Raw genomic sequence first — 6,000 nt, 5'->3', positions numbered from 1 at the left:
TGCCTCTGTGCGAGCAGTGCCATGGGAAGATGAGACTGAGCAACAGCTTTCCAGGCTAGCACCTTCTGCCTGCCAGCTATCTGCAGACGTTCGCACTTTCGGAGCAGGGCTGCGAAAGGAGTCTGGCTGGGACACCAAATTTCCCAGGCTACGTTTGAAGTTTCAGGTGGCAAGATAAGCAAGCAGCCCCATTCTCTGTGCCTCTGTGCGAGCACTGCCATGGGCAGATGAGGCTGAGCAACAGCTTTCCAGGATAGCCCCTTCTGGCTGCCAGCTATCTGCAGACGTTCGCATTTTAAGAGCAGGGCTGTGATAGGAGACTGGCAGGGACACCACCATTCCCAGCATGCGTTTGAAGTTTCAAGTGGCAAGATAAGCAAGCAGTCCCATTCTCCGTGCCTCTATGCGAACAGTGCCATGGGCAGATGAGGCTGAGCAACAGCTTTCCAGGCTAGCCCCTTCTGGCTGCCAGCTATCTGCAGACGTTCGCATTTCAAGAGCAGGGCTGCGAAAGGAGCCTAGCAGGTACACCATCTTTCCCAGGCTACGTTTGAAGTTTGAGGTGCAAGACAAGCAAGGAGCCCCATTCTCTCTGCCTCTGTGCGAGCAGTGCCATGGGCAGATGAGGCTGAGCAACAGCTTTCCAGGCTAGCACCTTCTGGCTGCCAGCTATCTGCAGACGTTCGCATTTCAAGAGCAGGGCTGCGAAAGGAGCCTAGCAGGTACACCATTTTTCCTAGGCTTCTTTTGAAGTTTGAGGTGGCAAGACAAGCAAGGAGCCCCATTCTCTGTGCCTCTGTGCGAGCAGTGCCATGGGCAGATGAGGCTGAGCAACAGCTTTCCAGGCTAGCCCCTTCTGGCTGCCAGCTATCTGCAGACGTTCGCACTTTCGGAGCAGGGCTGTGATAGGAGCCTGGCAGGGACACCACCATTCCCAGCATGCGTTTGAAGTTTCAAGTGGCAAGATAAGCAAGCAGCCCCATTCTCCGTGCCTCTATGCGAACAGTGCCATGGGCAGATGAGGCTGAGCAACAGCTTTCCAGGCTAGCCCCTTCTGGCTGCCAGCTATCTGCAGACGTTCGCACTTTCGGAGCAGGGCTGCGAAAGGAGCCTGGCTGGGACACCAACTTTCCCAGGCTACGTTTGAAGTTTGAGGTGGCAAGACAAGCAAGCAGCCCCATTCTCTGTGCCTCTGTGCGAGCAGTGCCATGGGCAGATGAGGCTGAGCAACAGCTTTCCAGGCTAGCCCCTTCTGGCTGCCAGCTATCTGCAGACGTTCGCATTTCAAGAGCAGGGCTGCGAAAGGAGCCTAGCAGGTACACCATCTTTCCCAGGCTACGTTTGAAGTTTGAGGTGGCAAGACAAGCAAGCAGCCCCATTCTCTGTGCCTCTGTGCGAGCAGTGCCATGGGCAGATGAGACTGAGCAACAGCTTTCCAGGCTAGCACCTTCTGGCTGCCAGCTATCTGCAGACGTTCGCACTTTCGGAGCAGGGCTGCGAACGGAGCCTGGCTGGGACACCAACTTTCCCAGGCTACGTTTGAAGTTTGAGGTGGCAAGACAAGCAAGCAGCCCCATTCTCTGTGCCTCTGTGCGAGCAGTGCCATGGGCAGATGAGACTGAGCAACAGCTTTCCAGGCTAGCCCCTTCTGGCTGCCAGCTATCTGCAGACGTTCGCACTTTCGGAGCAGGGCTGCGAAAGGAGTCTGGCTGGGACACCACCAAGTTTCCCAGGTTACGTTTGAAGTTTGAGGTGGCAAGACAAGCAAGGAGCCCCATTCTCTGTGCCTCTGTGCGAGCAGTGCCATGGGCAGATGAGGCTGAGCAACAGCTTTCCAGGCTAGCCCCTTCTGGCTGCCAGCTATCTGCAGACGTTCGCATTTCAAGAGCAGGGCTGCGAAAGGAGCCTAGCAGGTACACCATTTTTCCCAGGCTACGTTTGAAGTTTGAGGTGGCAAGACAAGCAAGGAGCCCCATTCTCTGTGCCTCTGTGCGAGCAGTGCCATGGACAGATGAGGCTGAGCAACAGCTTTCCAGGATAGCACCTTCTGGCTGCCAGCTATCTGCAGATGTTCGCACTTTCGGAGCAGGGCTGTGATAGGAGCATGGCAGGGACACCACCATTCCCAGCATGCGTTTGAAGTTTCAAGTGGCAAGATAAGCAAGCAGCCCCATTCTCCGTGCCTCTATGCGAACAGTGCCATGGGCAGATGAGGCTGAGCAACAGCTTTCCAGGCTAGCCCCTTCTGGCTGCCAGCTATCTGCAGACGTTCGCACTTTCGGAGCAGGGCTGCGAAAGGAGCCTGGCTGGGACACCAACTTTCCCAGGCTACGTTTGAAGTTTGAGGTGGCAAGACAAGCAAGGAGCCCCATTCTCTGTGCCTCTGTGCGAGCAGTGCCATGGGCAGATGAGGCTGAGCAACAGCTTTCCAGGCTAGCCCCTTCTGGCTGCCAGCTATCTGCAGACGTTCGCACTTTCGGAGCAGGGCTGTGATAGGAGCCTGGCAGGGACACCACCATTTCCAGCATGCGTTTGAAGTTTCAAGTGGCAAGATAAGCAAGCAGCCCCATTCTCTGTGCCTCTGTGCGAGCACTGCCATGGGCAGACGAGGCTGAACAACAGCTTTCCAGGATAGCCCCTTCTGGCTGCCAGCTATCTGCAGACGTTCGCATTTCAAGAGCAGGGCTGCGAAAGGAGCCTAGCAGGTACACCATCTTTCCCAGGCTACGTTTGAAGTTTGAGGTGGCAAGACAAGCAAGGAGCCCCATTCTCTGTGCCTCTGTGCGAGCAGTGCCATGGGAAGATGAGACTGAGCAACAGCTTTCCAGGCTAGCCCCTTCTGGCTGCCAGCTATCTGCAGACGTTCGCACTTTCGGAGCAGGGCTGCGAAAGGAGTCTGGCTGGGACACCAAATTTCCCAGGCTACGTTTGAAGTTTCAGGTGGCAAGACAAGCAAGCAGCCCCATTCTCTGTGCCTCTGTGCGAGCACTGCCATGGGCAGATGAGGCTGAGCAACAGCTTTCCAGGATAGCCCCTTCTGGCTGCCAGCTATCTGCAGACGTTCGCATTTTAAGAGCAGGGCTGTGATAGGAGACTGGCAGGGACACCACCATTCCCAGCATGCGTTTGAAGTTTCAAGTGGCAAGATAAGCAAGCAGTCCCATAATCCGTGCCTCTATGCGAACAGTGCCATGGGCAGATGAGGCTGAGCAACAGCTTTCCAGGCTAGCCCCTTCTGGCTGCCAGCTATCTGCAGACGTTCGCATTTCAAGAGCAGGGCTGCGAAAGGAGCCTAGCAGGTACACCATCTTTCCCAGGCTACGTTTGAAGTTTGAGGTGCAAGACAAGCAAGGAGCCCCATTCTCTCTGCCTCTGTGCGAGCAGTGCCATGGGCAGATGAGGCTGAGCAACAGCTTTCCAGGCTAGCACCTTCTGGCTGCCAGCTATCTGCAGACGTTCGCATTTCAAGAGCAGGGCTGCGAAAGGAGCCTAGCAGGTACACCATTTTTCCTAGGCTTCTTTTGAAGTTTGAGGTGGCAAGACAAGCAAGGAGCCCCATTCTCTGTGCCTCTGTGCGAGCAGTGCCATGGGCAGATGAGGCTGAGCAACAGCTTTCCAGGCTAGCCCCTTCTGGCTGCCAGCTATCTGCAGACGTTCGCACTTTCGGAGCAGGGCTGTGATAGGAGACTGGCAGGGACACCACCATTCCCAGCATGCGTTTGAAGTTTCAAGTGGCAAGATAAGCAAGCAGCCCCATTCTCCGTGCCTCTATGCGAACAGTGCCATGGGCAGATGAGGCTGAGCAACAGCTTTCCAGGCTAGCCCCTTCTGGCTGCCAGCTATCTGCAGACGTTCGCACTTTCGGAGCAGGGCTGCGAAAGGAGCCTGGCTGGGACACCAACTTTCCCAGGCTACGTTTGAAGTTTGAGGTGGCAAGACAAGCAAGCAGCCCCATTCTCTGTGCCTCTGTGCGAGCAGTGCCATGGGCAGATGAGGCTGAGCAACAGCTTTCCAGGCTAGCCCCTTCTGGCTGCCAGCTATCTGCAGACGTTCGCATTTCAAGAGCAGGGCTGCGAAAGGAGCCTAGCAGGTACACCATCTTTCCCAGGCTACGTTTGAAGTTTGAGGTGGCAAGACAAGCAAGCAGCCCCATTCTCTGTGCCTCTGTGCGAGCAGTGCCATGGGCAGATGAGACTGACCAACAGCTTTCCAGGATAGCACCTTCTGGCTGCCAGCTATCTGCAGACGTTCGCACTTTCGGAGCAGGGCTGCGAAAGGAGCCTGGCTGGGACACCAACTTTCCCAGGCTACGTTTGAAGTTTGAGGTGGCAAGACAAGCAAGCAGCCCCATTCTCTGTGCCTCTGTGCGAGCAGTGCCATGGGCAGATGAGGCTGAGCAACAGCTTTCCAGGATAGCCCCTTCTGGCTGCCAGCTATCTGCAGACGTTCGCACTTTCGGAGCAGGGCTGTGATAGGAGCCTGGCAGGGACACCACCATTCCAAGCATGCGTTTGAAGTTTCAAGTGGCAAGATAAGCAAGCAGCCCCATTCTCTGTGCCTCTGTGCGAGCACTGCCATGGGCAGATGAGGCTGAGCAACAGCTTTCCAGGCTAGCCCCTTCTGGCTGCCAGCTATCTGCAGACGTTCGCATTTCAAGAGCAGGGCTGGTAAAGGAGCCTGGCTGGGACACCAACTTTCCCAGGCTGCGTTTGAAGTTTGAGGTGGCAAGACAAGCAAGGAGCCCCATTCTCTGTGCCTCTGTGCGAGCAGTGCCATGGGCAGATGAGGCTGAGCAACAGCTTTCCAGGATAGCCCCTTCTGGCTGCCAGCTATCTGCAGACGTTCGCATTTCAAGAGCAGGGCTGCGAAAGGAGCCTAGCAGGTACACCATCTTTCCCAGGCTACGTTTGAAGTTTGAGGTGGCAAGACAAGCAAGCAGCCCCATTCTCTGTGCCTCTGTGCGAGCAGTGCCATGGGCAGATGAGACTGAGCAACAGCTTTCCAGGCTAGCACCTTCTGGCTGCCAGCTATCTGCAGACGTTCGCACTTTCGGAGCAGGGCTGCGAAAGGAGCCTGGCTGGGACACCAACTTTCCCAGGCTACGTTTGAAGTTTGAGGTGGCAAGACAAGCAAGCAGCCCCATTCTCTGTGCGTCTATGCGAACAGTGCCATGGGCAGATGAGGCTGAGCAACAGCTTCCCAGGCTAGCCCCTTCTGGCTGCCAGCTATCTGCAGACGTTCGCATTTCAAGAGCAGGGCTGCGAAAGGAGCCTAGCAGGTACACGATCTTTCCCAGGCTACGTTTGAAGTTTGAGGTGGCAAGACAAGCAAGCAGCCCCATTCTCTCTGCCTCTGTGCGAGCAGTGCCATGGGCAGATGAGGCTGAGCAACAGCTTTCCAGGCTAGCCCCTTCTGGCTGCCAGCTATCTGCAGACATTCGCATTTCAAGAGCAGGGCTGCGAAAGGAGCCTAGCAGGTACACCATTTTTCCTAGGCTACTTTTGAAGTTTGAGGTGGCAAGACAAGCAAGGAGCCCCATTCTCTGTGCCTCTGTGCGAGCAGTGCCATGGGCAGATGAGGCTGAGCAACAGCTTTCCAGGATAGCCCCTTCTGGCTGCCAGCTATCTGCAGACGTTCGCACTTTCGGAGCAGGGCTGTGATAGGAGCCTGGCAGGGACACCACCATTCCCAGCATGCGTTTGAAGTTTCAAGTGGCAAGATAAGCAAGCAGCCCCAATCTCTGTGCCTCTGTGCGAGCACTGCCATGGGCAGACGAGGCTGAGCAACAGCTTTCCAGGATAGCCCCTTCTGGCTGCCAGCTATCTGCAGACGTTCGCATTTCAAGAGCAGGGCTGCGAAAGGAGCCTAGCAGGTACACTAAATTTCCCAGGCTACGTTTGAAGTTTGAGGTGGTAAGACAAGCAAGGAGCCCCATTCTCTGTGCCTCTGTGCGAGCAGTGCCATGGGCAGATGAGACTGAGCAACAGCTTTCCAGGCTAG

The sequence above is a fragment of the Opisthocomus hoazin genome, chromosome 22 (assembly GCF_030867145.1).
Source record: "Opisthocomus hoazin isolate bOpiHoa1 chromosome 22, bOpiHoa1.hap1, whole genome shotgun sequence".
NCBI classification, from domain to species: domain Eukaryota; kingdom Metazoa; phylum Chordata; class Aves; order Opisthocomiformes; family Opisthocomidae; genus Opisthocomus; species Opisthocomus hoazin.
Note: the sequence above shows the minus strand (reverse complement) of the source record.